This window comes from Micropterus salmoides, unplaced genomic scaffold (assembly GCF_014851395.1).
Source record: "Micropterus salmoides isolate LMB-PRFRI ecotype aquatic unplaced genomic scaffold, ASM1485139v1 Ms_hic_scaffold_17, whole genome shotgun sequence".
Classification (NCBI taxonomy): domain Eukaryota; kingdom Metazoa; phylum Chordata; class Actinopteri; order Centrarchiformes; family Centrarchidae; genus Micropterus; species Micropterus salmoides.
The window spans coordinates 20,140,017-20,162,465 of record NW_024040817.1 but is presented as its reverse complement, the minus strand read 5'-3'; the positions used below and the strand labels follow the sequence as shown (position 1 = coordinate 20,162,465).

At 39.4% G+C, this 22,449-nt stretch overlaps 1 protein-coding gene across 1 annotated transcript in view; it reads right to left on the bottom strand.

Moving 5' to 3' along the window:
* The window catches only part of gabbr2 (gamma-aminobutyric acid (GABA) B receptor, 2), a 203,150-nt gene that overhangs the window by 97,612 nt on the left and 83,089 nt on the right, over positions 1-22,449 (bottom strand). The gene's annotated exons all lie outside the window — the stretch shown is intronic.

Sequence of the window (22,449 nt, the reverse complement as noted above, 5' to 3'; positions counted from 1 at the left end):
AGTAAAGTCTGAATGCATTCCTCTTGGTGTATGTTCGCCGTCAATATTGTACCTCTAAATCACACAAATTACAGAATGTTACACAAGTGTAAGTTAGGTTATTTGTCGTTGTACATAGGTAACGTTAGGCTACACCAACGGTGGCTAGCGTTAGCTCCTGAAGTAGCAGGATTAACTTTTTTTTTCCTTTGGATAACGTAAGCTAACGTTACTCATAGACTGCATGAAGCTACTGTGTTCGTTTTTTGTAAAGCATTTTGCAAGGGCATAGGTTTGCATTTGTCTTAACATGTTGACAACGTTCAGGTTAGTTATTTGTCCAAAAGAAGATAAAATAAAAATCTATATCGTTTAGACCGTTCGGTGTAGCTTTTCACACTTTACGTTAAACTGTGTGCAAAGACTTTGCTGGCTGTATGAATTGATCTTAGTTGAACTGAAGTTTATGTACTACGACAGTGTTTCCCAACCCTTTCCTGAAGAAAGTTACCCCCTGTCCTGCATGACTCTCTCCCTGCTTCAACACAGCTGATTGAAGCAGCTTCAGGATTCATAAGGAGTTGAGAGTTTGAATCAGCTGTTTTGGAGCAGTGAGATATTTAACACACACAGTTATTTAAACAGTTATCCACATAAATATCCTACTCCTCACCACAGCCACTATTGGCATATCCTAATTTGCGTGATTTAGATGTACAAATATTGATAGTGGTAGATATTTTGATGGAACATGCCAATGACTTTTAAAAAAATGTTTTGGATAATGCAAATCAGTCACTGCTGCCAACTCCTTTTCTAACTGTGTATTTACAAAATTATCGATACAGGTATGTTGTATCGCATGTGTGTTCATTTTTACAGATTGTACAGTTTGATAGTCCACATAGTCCGCAGGGTTCTAGTTACGGTCCATAAGGAGGGTCTGAGCTCTTACTGAAACAGTAAAATCATGCATCTGTGGGGGTCAGTAATTAATTTACCAACAACCATTATTTTTAATCACAAATGTACATTATATTAATAAGATAAACACACTAAAATAAACACGTTTTCCAAACGAACTATGCTGCGCAATACGGGAATGTCATTACGACATGATTAATAATTAATATGATACCATAAAGGGCGGATTTGGGGTCTCTCTTGAGCAGTAGTCTTTGTTGGTTTATTTCAGGCTTTTAAAAACTAAACTTTGTTGCAAGTAGTGGGCTGCCGTGTGTGAGAGAAAGTGTTGATCACGTAATGAGCAATGAACTCTCTGTCCAGGCTTCTATTATTTATGTATTAATCCCCGCCGGTAACGTCCATTATACTACAGACTCCCACCAAGCTCAATTTGTAGTCCAGTTTCCACAGTTGTCCATTTTTCCTATTAAATTTAGCTGATGAGTAAAATGCCATAGTATATTACTCTTCAAAGGTGAATTATGAATGAGAAGTGTGTGCGTGCTTCTTTTAAGATGACTGGAAGAGAGGCTAAGTTACACAGGACTCCTGTCTTGACCGGCCTGACAGTGGAGGTCTGCAGTTGGACCCTCTTGAAATATTGGGTAGCTATTTATTGATGACCTTTCAAGTTGGCTTCATACTGTGCCTGTGTGAGAGTGTGTGTGTGTGTGTGTGTGTGCGTGCGTGCGTGCGTGCGTGCGTGTGTCCCTTTTTGCGTGTTTGCATGTTTGCATATGTTTTGACTGTGACAGAAAAGCAGCTTAGTAATATAATTCATCTCTGGTTTGGTAAGTTAAAAGCATTTCTGTTCTTCACATGCAAGCACACACACACACACACACACACATATTATTCAGTTCAACAACTGCAACCTAAGCAAATTTGAAGCACATCTCCTGTAACTCAATTCATGTTAAAAAAGGTAGAATGTGCCTAACTTTGGCAAAGGCAAAACTTTTAAGTATTTTTCCGGAGCATTAGCACAATGCTAATGAACTGAAAATGATGCAGTAGACACACTCACTGAATGCAATATAGTTGGAAAAGTTAAAGAAAGTGTTTAAGCTGATACTGGTCTGGACAGCAGCTAAGACATACAAAGTGTATCTGTCTTATGCAATATTTCAGGCAATTTGGCTGTTCTCATTAGTGTTTTTCCATTGCAGTTGCCACTCTAAAACATATAAAGCATAAAACTCTCTCTCTCTCTCTTTGTCTCTCTCTCAAACACACATAGACACTATCACCACCCACAGTCACAGTTGTCCTCATTTCCACCCATGCACCTTTCATTTGTCATTTCCATGCTAATCAAGTTTTGCTCTCTCTCTCTTCCAATTTGTAGCATAGTTTCAACAATAGGTCACTAATGTTCCCCAGAGGCAAAAATGACTGTAATTAATTTTTGCATTAAGATTAGAATTTGCAAGCCTGTACAATATGTAACAACCAGCATGCGCTAGAATAGACAAAGATCTTCCACTTTATTGTTTACACTTTTAATATTCAGATTGAATGGCTTCATAAATAGCTGTTATAGGCAGCACCACTGTATTATATCTGTGGAACTGTAACTGGTAGTCGCATAATGTGCAGTGGTTTTACATAATGTGTTTAAAACAAAGCATGTCAGAAAAGGTACAGACATGTCTGCTGTATTGTACAGACACTTATAACAAACACTAAAGAGACATTTGTAAACATGCATGACCAGAGCAGCGGTTTGAAAGAGGTACTGAATAGCAGCCGAGCTGAGATAATAAGACAGCGTGCTCTATTTTCAGTGTCCTATCTGTGGTAACATAATGAGCGATATGAATCAGTGCAGGGTTAATTACATACTTTGTAGAGATTAAGCAGAACTTGTGATTCATGATAGAGATCAACACAAGGAAATACCAATTCTGACTGTGACCAAGAGGCCAAGTAGATTTCCTAAAAGTGTGCTAAAGCCTTATTAGTAATAATAATAATAATAATAATACACTTTATTTATAGAGCACTTTTCTAAACCCATGTTACAAAGATCATAAAAAGTATTTCTGATAAAATAAAACCAGTAAAAAACAAAGCAAAAAAAATTAAATCAAAGCACCTCCTTGATCCTTGAGGAGTTTGAGCATCTCCTATCTTTAGGGATGACTGTGATCTTCTCGTTAAACCTGTCTCCACTTCTAGACATCTTTACTACTCATTGATCACAGCACTGGTATAATTGTACAATGATTACCACTGAAATGTACTTACTTAAAGGATTGCAGAGAACACTCAAAAGTTAAACAAAATTTTCAGATTGTACGACTGACATATCCCAGTACAATATGATATAACACATCATGACAGCTATGCTTGCACAGTTTTGCTTGACTTGACTATACTGGGCAGCAAAATACACTATTGACTTCTTAAATACAAGTAACACACATTAATCAATGAATCTGCATGAATGACATGGGTATTTTGTCTAAAAGATTTCTCCGTGTACAGTTTTAGCAGAAAAATTAACCCCAATTGCAGGCCTGCCTTTTTTACAGCCTCACCAAACTCTATGTTATCAGCCGAGCCATTTCCACCAGCAAGAAACCCTCAGTTTGGCCCACAAAATCACCACTTTCTGCAAAGACCCAGAGGGGTTTGTGTTCACACATCAACGAGACAGGCTTTAAAAACAACACATGGATTACAGCCATCAATTAAGCAGGAAGAAAAGCCTTTATCTTGCTACCACTGCTAAATCCAGAATCACCCACCAGTCTTAGAGGGCTTCAAGGGGTCTTCCCAGCGTTGCCTTAATCTCCGTTTAGCTAAGGCTGCCACACCCACACTGGGAGATGTTTCTATAGACTTCTAATAAGAGCTAGTAATCATCTCAAACCAAAGTGATTGCACCAGTCCTCTCACAACTGTACTGGTGAGAAACGTGATGGTCAGAAGAAGCTCCACAACTTTACCCTTTTCCCCCTTAGGTGTTTTAGGTTTTCCATATGCCTGGATTGTGCTGTTTGAGGGAGTTGTATTTGCTTTTTGCACAATTTATTTGTTTCTATCTGTTATTTACCCTGAACTGAGAATCCCAGAAGAAAAACAAATATTGACCAATAGACACATGCTGAATTTAAAACTTTATTGGAGTACAGGTACATACAGCACTGATTTTCCATATGTTTTGTTGGGGGTTTTTTTGGAGGGAAAATGAGACAATACAAAAATGTCAGTGAAAATGGTTTTAAAAAAACAATGAATGATTATTTCCTCTGATTAAATTCACCAAATTTAGTTCTATAATTATTTTGAATAGAAACATTTAGAACTATAAGGTTGAGACTTTTGTTTTACCTGCAAAAGTAAAGAAATGGAAATGATTACTTATAGTGCTTTGATAGTTTTTATTGGATTTATCAGAATGGGAATAATAATAATAATAATCATAATAATCATTATTATATGATGATGATTATTATTATTATTAGGATGATTATTATTATTCACATCAAGGTCTTCCAGTGACCCTTAAGGTTCATTCAATATGAGGCCATCTGATGAGAAATGGCTCTTACATCTAATATTGTATTTTATTAATCAAACTAACTGTTGACTCAATATCAGTTGGTCCCTTTGCTGTGTGTCAAAATGGACCACGGAAAGCAGAAAATAATATTTATAGTATTAATGTCGCACCATCAGGCAAGTTTCTCCATCTGTTTCATGTCAGAGCAAAATATAGGACCGTGACAAGAGGATGTCTTGTTTTGGTCACTGAATCCAGATCAGCTGATGTGAAGGGCTAAAGTTCACTAAGATAAAATGCACGATTTATTTCTGACATCTCAAACCAGAAACAGTCTACAGGTCAGTCCAAGTCGGCTATAGCACAATTTTGAGAGGACAGTGTATTAAGATAGCCAAGATGAAAGGGAGCTCCAATGTATTATTTAAAGAATAGGCTAGTCTTTATCTTACTCTGACAGGCTTTTTTAGTGGAAAAGCCAAAAATAGTTCCATGATATCACACATCTGAGAGTAGTGGCTTATGTAAGAGGATTTTAAAGAGGGCCGGCCCAAATAGGTTGGTCTTTGGTGGAAAGCTCTATACTAGTGTAAAATTTACACGTGTTGTGTGCACATACGCAAAGATCAGGCACAGGTTAACACACATTCACACAATCTCACCACAGATCTCTGGAAAACAGAAACTACAGCAGCCTTCCTTTGCCAGTAGTAATTAAAACTGTGGCGATGGGCTCCAGGCAGCTTCTCCCTCACCACAAGGTCACTGAGGCTCTCGGTAATACAAGTGAAGATCCGTCTGGCCCCACTGAGACATAACGTTTTTTGTGAAGACTTGAGGTGAATCACAGATACCATCGCAGCGATCTATTCAGACATTCTGTGCACACAGTCGCTTATCACATTCTATTTGAAGGGAGTACAAAAGCCTTGCTGCCTCTCCATTTGGGCTTATTCAAGTCACAATCAAACTGGTTTTATGTTTATGCATGGACGAAAAGGGAGACAGGAGTACAGAATAGAAAATTAGAGGTGCATGGAAACAGAGTCAGAGGTATGCTGATTCACCAGTTATACCAGGAATGAACAAGGTTTAAATCAGATTCCATGACACTTAACTGAGTAGATGGATTACATTTCATATGGCTAAAGTCAATCACCACCTGATTCTTTGTTAGACTTGTAAGTATAGTCACTGTCCAAGGTGCTGATTCTGGAGCTGTCCAGAGCTGAAGTTTACGCCAGCAGGCTAGAATCCCACTGGCAGAGATATACAGTAACAGTTTAGACAGACTAAATATACCCTGTTGTTCCAGATTCAATGTCTGTAATCAGTTCATTTAGTTTTACCTGCCTAATACTGACCGTAGCTTTTCTTGTTTTATTGGAGCCTGAATTTGGAAAGCCAATGTACATCAACCACCACATGCTACAGCAATGCTAATGCTCTGTGAGGCTCTAATTAGGCACTCAATGTGGACATCAGCATGGTAACTTGCTCACGCTAAAATCACATATACCAGGTATAAGGTTTTCCATGTTCAGCATGTGAGCCTATTATGATTTGCTAATTAGCAGCAAACACAAAGCATAATTATGATGTTTGATGATAAACCAACTTATTGGTCAAATAAAATGTTTGCCTTGATGATGGCATTGCAGGAACAAGTGCAAGTTTTTTTCACTCAAAAAATGTGTCAACCTCATGGTTTGTTATGGTAATCCATAACTGCTGTGATGTTTCACTAAGGTCCAAAGTGGTGGACTAATCGACAGATAGTAAGTTATTAGTTCTTTTTGAAGGAGGTGTTGTGAGTCAGTGAGATAAAGGTGGTTTGTCTTTCTGACCAGGTTATAACGCAGCTGCAGAAGATTGTTGCAGATAAAGACCTCAATATAGTTGTTAAAGACCTTATTGCCAACATCCACTGCAAAATGTCTATTTGTTTCTATCCTCTGCCACATCCCTACCTGATTTGGCAGGAGATTGGGAATCAAAGGCGCATAAATTAAAGACAACAAGCCTTACAACCTATCCTAGCAGAAGCAGTTTGAAGGAGAAATGAGGAAGATGCAAGAGTGTGTCTAATCACATTGACGGATCTAATAGCATTGATTGGTCCTAGTGGGACTGCTTCGCAATAGGATCTTCTCTTGCTAATTGTGTGATTGGCCTTTGAATAATGAAGTGGCTATCATGGCGAGGCTGGATAAAAAATGAATGGTGGGTAAAAATCAGCTCACTCACAGCACTTTGATTATGCCTTTCATGTTTATCATACCAAAGGTGTTACATCTCTGACAAATCTGAAACTGTGGATTTGTAATCTAACAGCGTCACCAATGTGTTCTAGGCAAAAACAAAGACTCATGCAAAAATTGTGTATATGCCTCACACAGAGAGGCTCCACCAATGTTACAAGTAATTAAAAACAAGCGGTCACTCTTTGAGTAAGTATCTAGCAACATATATCGACAAGACCATAACTTCTGTGGACAAGCGTGATCAATATTATTATAACACACTGACAACCCAGAAAACATCAAAACATTAACACTGCTCTCCAATTTTTAAGTCACTGCCTAACTCTCCAGTTTTTATCTTACAAATTCTAAAATGGATTTCAAAATGTTTAGATGTTGTTCTCTGAACATTTCTGCTATATACACACAATGCAACAGTGCTGCAGTAAACATTTATCAATAAGACATGATTAGCAGGTCACACAAAGGTCACACATAAAGTGATGAATAGCCTACACTCACACACAATGTTGTAGTATGGTTAATGGGTTATGTTTGAGTTGTATTTTTTACCCTGTGTGTTTCTTGTTCTGGCCATTTTTTCATGTGTCTCTCTCTTTGCCTCTGTTTCTCTCATTTCTTGTCCTTAGTTATTTACGTCTTGTCCATCCTTGAGTGCGAGCTTTACTTCCTGTTTTATTTTGTTATCGTCAGTGCCTGATGTTCATGTCTAGCTGTGTTCCTGTTCTGTTAGTTTAGTTTATTTTAGTCTTGGCTGATAGATTATGGTTTGTAACCTCTGCCTGTGTTTTTGTACTTTGGTTTATGGATCTGTCTGCTTGTGTGTATGGTCATTTTGGTTAATTTTTTACTCTGATCTGTTTTGTTTTGGTTTCATGGTTTACCTTGCCTTCTTGTCTCACCCTGTTTCACTGTGTCTACTGTGCCTAATTAATTCCTCATGTCATTCACCTGTGCGCTCCCTCCCTGCTCGTTTGCCTGTGTATTTAAGTCGTCAGTTCTGTCTTTGTTGCATCCTCATCTTAAGTTCTGCCTATGATTTGCTCCCTGTACTCTGTGACCTGCTTCTGGATTGTTTCTGCCCTGTTTGGATTTACCCTTTGTTTGGACTGTCGGATTATTTCTGTTTGATCATCTGCCTTGGACTATGTTGCGTTGATGGTATGTTAATTTTGTTTGAACTTGTTTAGTTTGAATAAATCCTGATTCAAATGCATCCTCCTCACCATAGTCTGCATTTGGGTCCACACCTCAGTTTGCCTGCCAATTTATTCAGTTAACTATGACACACAATCAGTGATGTTCAGACCAGTGGCAAACTTGACAGGGAGCAAGTCAACAGCAAATAAATTCGACAACCACTGAATGAGGCAATATTCATGGGACAAAATACTCAGATTCTAGGAGTACACTTTTGCAGTATTATTGATCCCCAAAAAACTTTTTATGAATTTCCTAAAATGTTCATACTCGAGGGGTAATATGAGGCCACAATGATTTTTACATACATGCAGTCAAGTTACTTGAGTGAGACGTTGATTAGATGCATCCCAGAATAACAGTTTGGAGAGGTGCTTTGAGGCAACTTCAGCAAGTTATAAAACTGAAAGGAAAGGTTTCATAATCGCAAGGGATAGTACGAAACAACTTCAAACGCTCAACCCACCCGCACCTATTATTTCTACCTTCGCCCACAACATAACATATTCAAAGCCCATCCATCCTGATGGAGCCCTGAGACCCCGTGCAGAGTAATAGCTAGGTAATAGTAGTGCTGTTGATCAGGAAGCACGGAGGTGGTCCCGGGGTTTATTCAATATTCAAGAGAGGCATTTGGCGCACCGTGGAAGTGCACAGCTGGAGAGGAGGCAGTAAGGGAGAAGCTTTGGACCCCACACCGACCACTTCCAGAACTCATTAGCACCAGGATGGAGGAGGAAGAAAGAGATGAATGTCGAAGGTAGATGGTGGAGGGATTGAGTGAGAGGCCCGGTGGTGATAAAGAGTCAGATATGGAGGTGGGGAGACAATGGAGGGATACAGATCAACAGGCAATCTGAACAAGGGAATGAATAAAGATGAGAGGAATTATGAGCCAGTCATTAAGTGCTATGTGTGCAATCTGATACGGCCCCTCACTGACCTCTACAACACTTGTCCCCCCACCCATTGTTCCTTCTTTTTGAAGTCAGGGTTAGTTGCAGCGTGAGTTTACTTTTTCAGTTCATGGCTGCTGGCTGAAGCTATCTACTGCACAGATTTCAAAACATCTTATTACCTACTAGTCATTTCAACACCAAAATATTTGAAAATAGGGCCGAAGTTTAAAAATACTGAAACTATCCCTTAAGTATTACATTGCACAAAAACTTTTACATATAAAGCAACAACATCAGTTTATTAGTTTGTAGTCAAAATTTCTTAGAATAATTAAAATCACATTGTGAATCCATCAAAAATGGATAAAGAATCATAATGAACTGTCACCCTGCCCACCTCACACACAGGAAAAATCCACAGAAATATATAAGCTGTATGTAAGTGAAGGCTCCACCTTTTACTGGACATGCACACATAAACGCACACTTGAAGATGGGCATCACAATCGAGTATTGGTTTTTCATTTTTCCAAATGGCTGGGAGCTATTTGAGATGAGACACATTAGCCTTGTGTGTGCTGTATGTGCTGGGCGTCCACACAGAAGCTAGTGGACGGGAAGTGGAGGCTGATAGCGGTGGAGTAGCTGGTAAACAGATGATATGAGTGCATTTAGACATGAGAAAAATTCAGAGCAATAATTGAGGCCTTTTGACCCCTTTGCACTGATCATTGTTAGCATGCCTTCTACAGCAGGAATTAAACATAGAAACGATAGCAAACCATAGAAAGCGAGAGCAAGATGAGCAATAAAATATTGTATAGTATTGATATTAATAATAGAATAGGGGGAAAAATCTTCCAGTTACCCAGTTACCTTTGAGGTAAAAGATTTACTGATATGTGGAGATAAAATAACGACATTGATGACAAAAACTCACTTCATTTTACAAGTAAGTAGTGAGTTTAATATACAACTATTATTTTGAAGGAAATAACAGTTGTTGACCTTCCTTTCTACTTTGGGCTCCACTTTCCCAATGACAACATTGGTTCAAGATTTCATTGGTGCAATATTTCATCATTAGCTTCTCAAAACCGAATAGAGTTTCCAAGTGTCTCCAAAATTTTTGTTGCACAGTGTAGAATACCTGTGTCAATTATGAATTGTTGTATTTTATTCTTGTTCCCGGGGTTTTAAAGAAAAATAATACAGAATAATTCATATATTCAAACAGGCTGATTTCAACATCAAAAGAACTTTGAGAGCCCTCTTCATTTACTCAAAATGATAGATATTCTACCGTACTGCGGCAGGATACTTCACATCATCACATACTATGTCCACTGACGGGCCTCTAGACCGGTGAGTGATGTGGTGGTCGCCTTCTCTAATAGCTTTTGGTCTACTCCAGCCCCTGCTCTAACATGTCAGTCATATTATACCTAAGACCAACATGCACACGGACTGAGTGACGCTCTGTTTATGCTTGCTGGCCTTGCACAGCACCCCACCCAATCACTCTTATCTCAGGGCAATCGTTTCAACCTGGTATTCATCCTCTTCATCTCTTCTGTCACTCAGCAGTTATTCCTTTACTTCCTCATATATGTATCTGGCTTTACTGACAGTCAAGAACATGGGGGAGAGCTTGATGTATCTGAAGACAGGTCTAATGTGATTAAAAATGTTTCACTTTTATGTTTGAATTCAGGATTAGTTCTGCAATAGCAAATCATTTGCACGCCCACACCCTTTCACCTGCATCCTAACATGCATTTAAACTTGCTGCGCAAAATCTGATGTTTGCACGGGCCTTGTCTGAGCGCTTGCTCATGCACATTGCCAGTAAACCTGTGCTGCGCAAGCATTCAACCTTTCCTGCCCTGCATTCAACGTCTGGATTGCCCCGCACAAGCATTCAATCACAACACACACTGCTGCTGTGCGTGGCGCAGGCTTTCATTTACTCGCAGCAGGTATTTCATCCACCATGCATGGACATCTCACCCACACATGCGACGCCTCCTCTTCTAAGGTTCCACTTGTTTAGTTTGGTCCACACATCATAGACAAGTGTGACAAGTAGGAAGAACAAGATGTACTAAGAGAAAGTGAGGAAATGGCTCAGAAGATAGCAAAGAAGAGTAAGAATTAGGAGACAGCAAAAGAGAGTGAGGACAGTTACCTGTTCAAATCTGTAATAAACAAATTAAAACCCCCCAAAAATTCTAAAGTCATCTATCATACAATATTTAAGTATCCAAATAATACAAAATCCAAGATAGAAGGCTCAAGCTTAAGGGTTAATGCTGCAGCTAATCATTGATAGGCAGATGGCTGCTCATCTCACTTGTTAATGCTGTTTAAAGGAGTTTGCGCTTAGATTAAGACACTTCTTCCCTCAAGCTGACCACATAAAGCTGCATCACTGGCACAAGCTGCATAATGGGGTAAGCTTGTGGACTCTGTTCTAAGCTCAGGGGTGACCTCACTGCTTGGCTTGGCAGACACAATCAAATACGTAAAACAGTTGTAGAGATATGCTGAGCTTGAGATGTCCATTAAATGTTCTCATGTCAAAAGGTAAAAATTCACTCAACAGTACACGACTGCATGTAAATATTCTTCATTATCTAAAGCTGTGAATCAAATTAGACGCATGACAATGTATGTGCCATCTTACATCACCAAATAATTCAGAAGTGCCTATTGGTTGTACAGTGTATGTGCTTGGCATGCTGGAGATGTAGAGGTGTAGAGGAGCATTAATCAATAGAGGGTGTCACTTGTCACCACAGGGAGAAGCACCCCTCCCATCACTTGTGCCACAGGCTTATAGGTCTCAACCATTCTTCATATGGACACGTTGTCTATTAAGGACAGGGGATCACTGTCAGTGAAGGATCCCTATCACAAACAGGATCGGGGGAAAACATTTTCTTATCGATCCAGGTGTGGTGGAGTGTACGGCAGATATTGACAGGATCAGATGTGAAGTGAGAGGAGAGGATGTGACGTCCACTTAGCTACAGCTTGAGAAGTCAGTTACCAGAACGTGTTTAAGAGTGAATATGACTGACCATGTTTAGACGGATGTATGACATAATGGCAAATCTGTAGGACACAGGAGTTGTCCTAGCCTTACTTCTTCATTCTGTCTGTGACTGCTCTCCATAATTAAGACCACTTTTTGGGTCTTACTCATATGGTTAACACAGTATCACTGCATATATACAGACACAGAGAAATCAGTGAATACTCAGGGGGAAGTGGGAGGAGGGGGCTATGAGTGATGGTATTCTGCTGCCTAGCTCCATAGCTATTCTATTTATAAATTGAGTTTTGATACCGTAACCTGAAATCTCACTGTGCTTCCTGCTGCTGCCACTTGGCTGCCTATGAATGATTAATGAGCAGATGCTGAACTGTAGAGACCATTATTGTTCTTTTCTCCCCTCCGTTCCTCCCTCCCTCTCCTCTCCATCCATCGCTCTATACACTGATTCCTTCATGGAGGCAGGAGATTACATTTCATGAGCTAGTATTTTTCTGTGCTTACTTGGCCAGGTAACAGCAATACAGCAATACAGGAACAGTTCAACTTACTGGGTAATACACTTACTTGCTTTTTTGTTGGGAGTAAGACAAGAAGGCTGATACCACTCTCATGTCAGAATGTTAAATATATGAAGTTAGAGCAGGCAGCTGGTTAGCTTAGCTTAGCTAAGCTAAAGCCCACAAATTTTCATATCTTATTTATTTAGTCAGTGGGGAAAAAAGTGCCACAATGTGGTGTTATGGAGGATTTGTATTTCTTGGCCAAGCACAGAAACTTTCTAAAGTCTTGTCATAACACTGAGGTTGCCATGAAACCATGAGAATAAGTTACTGTGCCTTGCCAATAAATAGTTTTATCACCATTTTAGTAGCCATAAACTAACAACATTTGGGATGCAGGACCCAAAACTCCTCCCTACAACCTGTATTTAGTAAAACAACGCCACAGCTGGATTTGATGGACATTTTGAGGCTTTTTTATGCCACTTTTATTAATCCATTGTTATTGACATACATTCAAGTTGACCACAGTTGCCATTTTCTGTCAATGAGGATAATACTAACTTTTACAGTCATCTATTTTTCCACATGCAGTAACCTTTTGTATTCCCTTCCCTCTATCATTTTCCTCCAAAGTATGAAAACCAAATGCTGCTTCACAAATAAAGATGTGTGTACACATGCACATCCACGCACATATCCATGTCCAGACACATACTCTGTGTCCCTGCTTTAACACTGTTTTATATAACCTGAAATTGCTTGCTGGAAATATCTGTAGCCCATCTTTCCCCCGAGAAGGCACGCACATGTTTACTGACGCTCAGTAAAGTATTAAAATATTTGACAAATATCAGAGCGTAATATTCATTCTATAATAGATACAATATGTATGGGCAGTGCAGGGGAAGCCCACACACAGGCGATTCATGTTGTGAGTGGGCAAACATTTCACTGGAGACAGCCAGCATTTGCAAATTACTATCTTTAAAGTTGGCAGACATTTAGTTTCTCTCTCTCGCTCTCTCTCTCTCTCTCCCATTAGCTCAAGAAAGCATTTCCAGCCCATACTTACGGGACTCTATCAGTCCCACTTGGTCCAATAATATTTAGATGTGACTCTTCCCTTTGCTTTTTCAATTAAATTGTTAATGAAGGCAACGATAAATATAGCATGGGTACACAGAACAGACACGGTGCCAAAATGAGAGGATGATGCTGCGAAGACCCAGATGGTTTCATGAGCAACATTGTCTCCCTCTCTCATTTTTGTTCTAATGTACATGTCGTTTTTTTTCCCCCACTACTCTCCAAGGACAACAGCATCTTGTTTTCATGCAAAGCAGAACAAGAATATGAGCTAGGAAAAGGACAGGATGCTTGCCCATTGCTCATAAACAGCTCGGCAGAACTAAACCAAATATGAATAAGAGAAAACGGTGCCTTTTTATCACATTTTAAATCTCTTGATTGATTGATTAAACTTCTTTATCGATTGTAACTATAAAAGTGGCGCCTCCATGCTGCAGCTACAGATACCATCAAAAGGATAAAAACACAATAGAGCCAGACGGCTTATTTCCAATGTGGTCCTTTTTAGGAGGGCAAATGGGTAGGAGCATTACGAAGAGGCATCTTGTTAGTTATTAGCAGCTTCCAAATAAAGCCCCTCTTGTAATTCTTCTTTCTCTATTTTTCCCACTCGTGTGTGTGTGTGTGTGTGTGTGTGTGTGTGTGTGTGTGTGTGTGTGTGTGTGATAACTATGTTTGTTAAAGCACATTATCATGAGGTCATGCCGTTATGCCTATTAAAGTCTGACTGATTTCCGGGCAGATAGGTTATCACAGATGTATCGTTATTGCTGTATATGTTGGCACATAAAATACATTTGACTATTATTGAGGTAATTTGTGTTGCCATATCATAGTTTGTCCACCAAAGACTGCACACAAGTGTATTTTTCATCTGTAAAATCTGTATTTTGCTTCCTGCATTAATTGATTATGAACCATTATGTCATTATCTTTTTTTACTCTCAAATATCAATATCGGTATTAGCTTTTAAGAACCCCCTATTGGTCTGGCTCTAATGTCTGTGCCTCTGTGTACAGCTGTGTACAGCTGTGTGTGTGCGTCAGTACCAGAATTCCTTGATCGCTCAAGCAAAGGATTTCATTACAGACGTTAGGCAATATGGAATCTAATACAGCACTGCAGCACTGCTGAAGTTCCTACAGTGACTTGTCCCCAGTCTGAAAAGAAGCTTGTGGTGGAAGAGCTATGGTAATTGGTTATACATCCTGGAAAAAGCTCCCCTGATGTCAATATTACCCAGACCACCAAGCCTATATCCCTCTTTCACTCTCTCTTGTCCTCCATTCACAAAAAAGACAATAACGTAATCCTGCAGATTTATCGCGACTGCTCTCACCCTCTCCTCCCTCCTCATCTTTCTTTCCCTCTTCATCTCTCTCCATTAGACGGCTAATTTGATTTGCAGGCTATCACTTCTCTACTTACAGCATGGGAAGAGATGGCCTGGAGATATTAGTCAGGAGATGAAGAAGCATAATGTGCTTTTACATACCAGTGTTTGCATGTGACAAGCACCTTGCACTATTCACATATGTGATTATAGCTTCACACAGTTTATTATTCTAGAAAATGTCTATCTAACATCTATCTAAATGTCAAATCAAAAGTCATTGTTATCTTGCTATTTGTGTTACCGCAGAGCCGGGTAAAGTGACTACTACGCGTATGAACAGGTAAACACACAGGTCAATTTCCTGAGAACAATGCCCGTAACCATAGTGAAAGTTAGTATACACCGAAGATAGTGACAGTGTTATCCTTGGAATGTGTTTTTACAGCAATTTTTTCATTCAGCAAGCCGAAGGTGTAAATGTATCCGTCAGACTGTGATAAACTGACACAAACAGTGACTTGAAATGTTTTCTAACAAATGCTTGGCTTTTAGCCAGGAGGTTCGCGTAGAGTGTTGTGTTTCCATTACCCAAAACTGATGGGATCAACTCTGATAGTAAGATAGCAACTGGGTTAAGAACGTTTGGATGGAACATACTGGGAGTACTGAATTACACACATTAACACACACGTGCGATGATAGACAGAGATTGGCTTTGTGTGTTATGTATAACACAGATTTTGGGGCTGGCCATTGCTGACTTGGTTTTTTATTCATTAGTGTAATAGCATTATAGAGGGAAAGACCGTGGTCAATTGGTAGAAGATGTCTTTTGCACTGACATGAATGTAGAAAACTAGCTCCATCCTCCACATCAGAACACCAGTCAAAATATCACATAATTTATAACTTTACAAAAACTTTCAACAATACTGTAGCAGATTTAAAACTGTTGACATCATTGCTAGTGTGAACTGAATGATTAAAGTGGTCATATTATGCTCATTTTCAGGTTCAGAATTTTATTTAGGGATTGTACCAGAAACATGGTTTCATTTTCAAAAAATGATTGCTGGGCAATGATAAAATTTTTTAATCACAATTAATTGCATTGCATTTCTGCGATTAATCGCATTGTTACACGCAAAATTGAATAATGAATTCTAAAGTAGTGTATTGCGCACTTTTAATTTAAATGCACTGCTATATACAATGCAATAACATGTGGTTTGCAAACACTTTAAACAAATAAGGTGCTTTTTACCAGCAGTATTCCCTTTACACAGTAGCAATAAAATATTTCTTGTAAATCTCAACTTAAACATTAATATTATTAAAACAAATATAAAACCAAAGCTATTTGCCACTGCCAGGCACCTTCTGAGCAACAGGTTAACAGAAGGAGGGGTGATCAACATCCCACCCCTCAGGATCAACATGTATTCAGAGCCACAGACTTTCAAAATAATAATAATAAAAACTGCGTTAAAGTTTGAAAAATAATTGTTAATTAATTAATTAATGTGTTAATGCGATAACGCGTTAACGTGCCCAGCCCTTCAACAAACACCATATTTTTTGTCATACTGCACATTGATGCAGCTCCTCTTTACACTGTGTGTTGAACGCTCCATTTTAGCTAAGGAGTGATGCATCTCACCTCTATAAGATCTTTGTTGGGAGTTGCACAGGGAAGGACTATTAGCCAATCCGAAGCAGAGGAGCGAGAGTTTCAGAGTGGTGAGTTATTAATTTGCAACACATTTATCTGTTATCCATAAAGTTTTAACTGTGCACTGTCTCTGCATCACAGTAACAACTTTATGTCCATTGACTGCCTGGAGGGCAGCTAATGTTTGGAAGGGAGAGGAGAGGCAGCAGGTGGACGTCTTGTCACTGTGTGCTGCAGCTCAGAGTGTTTTTCCACCGGTGTTTTTGAGAGCGTGTCAGACTAGCCACTTGGGGAGCATTATGACGTGTGTTTCGCTGTGACGTCACAGCAAAGCAGAAGAAAAGGCTGGACTACAAACAAGCTGTTTTCAGGCAGTTTTCTGTTTTCTGTGGGAGATGGGAACCCCCTTTGGGGTGGACTTTTTCACTTTGCAAACCTATTACATGCACAAAAAAGATATAAATGCAATAAAGGAGAGGAAAAAAGCCAAAAAGCACAATATGACCTCTTTAACACATATACACAAAACACACTTCCTCCATCATATCCCATTCTTTAGTAAATAGAGGGAGCGTTGACGGCTCCTCTTTTGTAGTGCAGGGCTAGAGAGTAATGTTTTTTACTCTAACATGTTCTGAGATGAGTCTTACAGTGAGTGCCACAGGGAATGCATTATGCAAAACACTCCTTTGAGATGTACTGAGAAATGACAATAGACTTGTTCATACATTGATTAGTTGTTTGCCTGTTGAGTGTTTGATCAGATACAGTATGTTTCACATTCCATATACACTCCAAACACACACACACACACACACACACACACACACACACCTGCCATTATGCTGTACGTAATGAGGTAATATGCCGTGGTTTCACAGAGAAATGTTTAATTGTTTTTTTGGCGCTTGAAGGGGAGGAGGACACAGGAAGTGGTGGAAAATATTTTTGAAGTATAAAAACAAAGTGTGTGTGTGACAGCAGGAACTATTCTTAACACCTGAAAAGTATTCTTGTGAGCGCTCACAGATGTGTGAATAGCATGCATCCACACTACATTATGCGCGCACACACACACACACACACAGCAAAACACTTGTGTCTCTCTGATTAGTGAAAATAGCCTCTTTAAAAATCTAACTGCTACCAGACAGACTCAACATGCTCTCTAATCTGCTTACATCCCAGCCTTACTTCCATCAACAGCACAATGTGTGAGGCTGGACATGAGTGCTCAGAAAAACACTGTAGTCGAATAACCCACAGGGGAACAGAATTGAATAATCAAATATGGCTCTTCACTCGGCCCTCATTTCCCAACATATGACCTGCCATGGGTTTGCTGGATTATTGCTAACAGATTAATCCTCGAGAACCCTAGGGGAGCCGTGCCCTATGGGTTTGCTCAGCCAGCCCCCCCGAGATGAAAAGGGCTGGATACCCCCATAGTTTTTTACGGTTTCAATGCAACATCTTACATATGCACATAAATGTACAGGCACAACGAAATATAGATATAATATCTTATATCCTAGTGTGCAATGGGACAAAGTGAATAAGAGACACTAAAACAAGAAACAAGGATTTTAGAGTGAATGATGAACATAATGCTTTACATGCAATACAACATTTGGATTTCCTCACTGGCGTTGCATTATGTTCATTACACCCAGAAATTACATAACCTGCTTACACTCTTCCCAGTTACACTCCAGTTATCTATGGTACACCAACATGTACAAAAGCATTATTTTCATTATGAAATGTTATATTTTTTTTAAATGTCATTGCTAGTCCCCATGATATCTCCCTACAGCATGACACTCAATTTCTCTCTCAAACAGACTTGATCAATGCAGCCACATTGGCAACAGATAGGTGAGACTGTTAATTGGTATATATTTTAATTAATACACTTTGGGTGAGTCTTTGGGAATCATCTTTATAGCTATCCTGCTCTCTGACCATCCTTTGGTCTCAACATTTACAGCTCCTATTTTCTCCTTACTTTGCTTCTCTTAAACTCTAGTTCATCCTCAGCACTGCTCCAGTGATTATAGTTTATTTCTGTTACCATTTTTCATAATTTAATCTTTATTAATATTTACTGTCTGCTATGTAGCAGAAGGGAGTTACAAAACTCAGTTTCACTCTACAACTTGTTGTATTGTGACAATAAAATCTACCTACTTACATCTGGAAAAGGGAAAGAAAAAAAAGTTAAGAAGAAGGGACTTATACTGAATACTGAATATGTGCATATGCAGTCAAGATGTTATGGATTATAATTCTCAAGTCAAATGAAAAATCAAGTTCTGGAGAATATGTGTATTTTAATTTTAAATTTTCTTTTTTGTGTGTGTGTGTAAACACAATGGGCCAGATTTACTAACACCCCAAATAAAGAGTACAAATTGGGTGTGCATTCTAACATATTGCACGTGTAATTGTCGTACCTGTTATGGGTGATTAACTAAGAATTTTTGCGTAAGTGATAACAGGTGCAAACACAATGGTGGTGGCATTATTTAAATGAGGGTTTTGCGTTTAATGGTTTCTGCCATGGAGAGTCGGGAGGGAAAGCAGCCACTGCGTAAAAACCTTGGTTTGTTTCATTCAGTGCGTCCCAAGTATGTGGAAATTGTTTGGGAAACCCCAGCAGAAAAAGATAGTCAGTATGCTGGAATGACCCAGACGCTAGGAAATGCAGAGTTGCAAGAAGTTTAGGCATGGCAGGTATTACGTGACTCCTTCCAACTGGCTCCAAATCAGCCCTTAGGTCAGCCAACAGCTCCAATATTGCATGGCTGGAGAGGCGAAATGTGCGCGTTATATGTTCCTCAGTCATGCCAAAAATATTGACACGAATGGAAAAAACCCTTTCTTAATTCAATTCAATTCAAATTTGCCTTATTGGCATGAATGTTAATACAACAGTATTGCTAAAGCCTCAAGGAAAATACAACTTTTGTATACAAAATTGAACAATTCAATTCACACATTTAAATAAATAAAATAATTTTATTTCTAAATATTGGATATAGAATAATATCTAATATTTTTTATTTCTCTACGTCTTCTTTCATTACGCCGGTTTCTCCTTCTCGCAATGATAACAGCAGCCATCTCTGCGCAACACTTGGAGTTTGCACCTTCCTTTCAAGCGTGTTAAATACAGATGCTGTTGCACTTACATGAAATTGCTTTTAGGCTTGTTAGATCACATTGCGTGTAGTAAATAAATGTATTTGGCCTCCCATTACTTTTGACAATAAAACTGAAACGCCCCAAATTGCATATTCATTAAGGCAAAAGTACTAAATGAGCAACAGGTGCTGTCTTGCACTTTTGAAAGACATCATTCTCTATGCACACTGTTAGTAGATAGGTTTACATGTTAATTTGCTGGTGATATCAACTTTACACACGTTTTTACTTATGCAAACCTTTAGTAAATCTGGCCCAATATATACAATATGTATTATATATATTATGTGCATGTAATATGCTGTTATAGATAATGTAGTTAGATACATAAAAGTGCAGTGGAAGAGGGAAAGAATAGAGATGTGTACATGGACAGCCTTGGACAGTTAGAGCAGACAGTCTGAAGAATTCTCCCCACTTAAAACACCTGTTCTGGGAATCCACTGAGACCAGTCCTGGTGTACCATTCATCGCAGTCATCTTTGCCGATACAGTGTGATTGCACTTTTCAGTAGTATTGACTTTGTATTAAATCCTGGCCTGTCACAAATACTCACAGAAAAGCACCTTCTGCATTCCTCTCTACCTCTTCCACCTCAATTTCCCTCCCATCCTCCACATCCCCATGTCTAATCTTCTCACATTGACAGATACAATCTGGCATTGCAACACCAGTTTTTTCCACATGGCAGCCTAAAAAGTATCTTGGGGCAATGGCTAATCAACAACTACCAACAACTGGGGAGACTCTGCCAAACTGCTGATGGCATGAAGCCTCAGGGCATTTGTGAAACAACTAGAAAGGTTTTTCCAGTAGTTCATCAGTTAATTGCTGTACAGGGTGTCTCCACGGTGCCTCCACGGTGGAAAAGCTCTTGCATTGTCCCTGAATTGACAGTAGGTCTCGCTCCCTTGAATGGCAGAAATGGTATTTTAGCCAAACATTTTTAGCTAAATTGTGTCCTAACGACTCCTACTTTGCTGTCCATAAATATGTTCAGAATGTTCCAAACAATCTGAGTAAATACTCTTCTTCTGTGTCATGCATGACCCTCTGGAGATCACAAGAAAGAGTGTGCGTTGGTTTGCAAACATCAGAGCACCTGCCCCCCTGCTCTTCCATGGGTCAGAACTGCTCTAGCGCAGATCACTCATTGGCTTCTGATGATCATCTAATCTCCCTAAGCGCCACCTACACCCCCATTCACATAACATAGTATCTTTTTTGAAACATCCAGCCTTAGAGATCCTTCTCCACACCTTGGATTAGCACATTTTTCATTTTTGTTCGCTCTATGCTGACTTGCTGACAATATGCAAATACCTACGAACACAGGCAACATGCATGCATTTAAACATGCAAAGTTGCATTCAGGCTCACTCAAACTTTCATATCTTTTCGTATCTCCCCTCTCATCCACAGAGTTCTTTCCTCAGTTCAGCCTCTTCTCTGCTTTCTGACTGCATTACCTTTATTTGATATTCACAAAATGCATTACTGTGCTGTGCAACGTTCCTCACCCACAGGGGAGGCTACACTTGCCGGTTTCTCCAGAGAGACGAGAGAATATCAGATTCCTCTCCACTGCTCAACAGCCGTCCAGTCCTCTGGGCAACAACTCTGCCGCCTCCCTGCTTGTCAGAACACCTCTTTGCCATGCAAATTGCTTTGTTGTTGTTTTTTTTTTGACACCCTCGCTCTTCCCCAGCATCCTCTCTGAGCAAAAGGCTGCTTGGAAGGAGAAAAAAGGTCTTTTCTCCCTATTTCAAAATCCAGCCTTTGAAACCGTTTGAACACATGCTGATAGGGGAAATGCTGTGTCCTGGTAGATTTATGACTACAGGGTCAAAGTGTTGGGTTGTCCACTTGGGTTTGGGGTGGACTGTGTTTAGCTTATATGGCTGTTTGTGTTGTTTTAACTGGGAATCGAGCTGGCAGAACTGGTTTGTTTTCATCATGAGTGCTCCACAAGGTTATTAACTGTTGTATGTTTCTAATATGAAGTGTAGATGTGAGTGTGTTTCCTTGTTCTGTCAGCAGAACAGTGATGGTCCTTTGGGGGAATATTAGGCCACTTCCACAGTAGTGGTGTTTTGACCACATGATGATACATTTTCTAAGCCACTTTTAAAAACTGTATTATAGAAATAAAATGAAGGCCTTCTTTTTCTCGTGAATCTCGTCTGATTTCTGTCAAAAGGTTTGTTGTTTAGGAGTAGGTGTTTTTTTTAAATAACCTGACAAATACACGCATGCATAAACACACAAATGATGGATGTTTAATTCTTTCTCTAAAATTCTTATCTGCCTCCCAACCACCATCTTTGTCTCTGGTTTCATTTCTCCCGTTTCTTCACTCACTCTCTCTCTCCTGCAGCTTAATTTCATCTCTTTATTCAACTTTATTTTATTCATCCGCCTCCACACTGAGCCAACTTCCATTCTGTGTGGATTTGTGTGACTGATGGAGCTTTGAGGGGAGTGGAAGCAGCATTCACCTCCCTGGAGTGTGGCTGGAGGGTGGTTAGCACCTCCCCCCCCGCTACACACAGACACACGTACTAAAAAGCCAGTGCCTAGGTTTTCCACTTGTCTGATTAACCCATAAGGAACCCTAAGGTGAGGCTGACATCAATAAGATTCTGCAACACAAGGGCAACAGGGACCACAGAGAGAGTCTATCCAAAACTGGGAAACACTCCTCACAGGTATTTTCAGTCAACAGGTTATAAAACAAGTTCAAATTTATATAATATCATT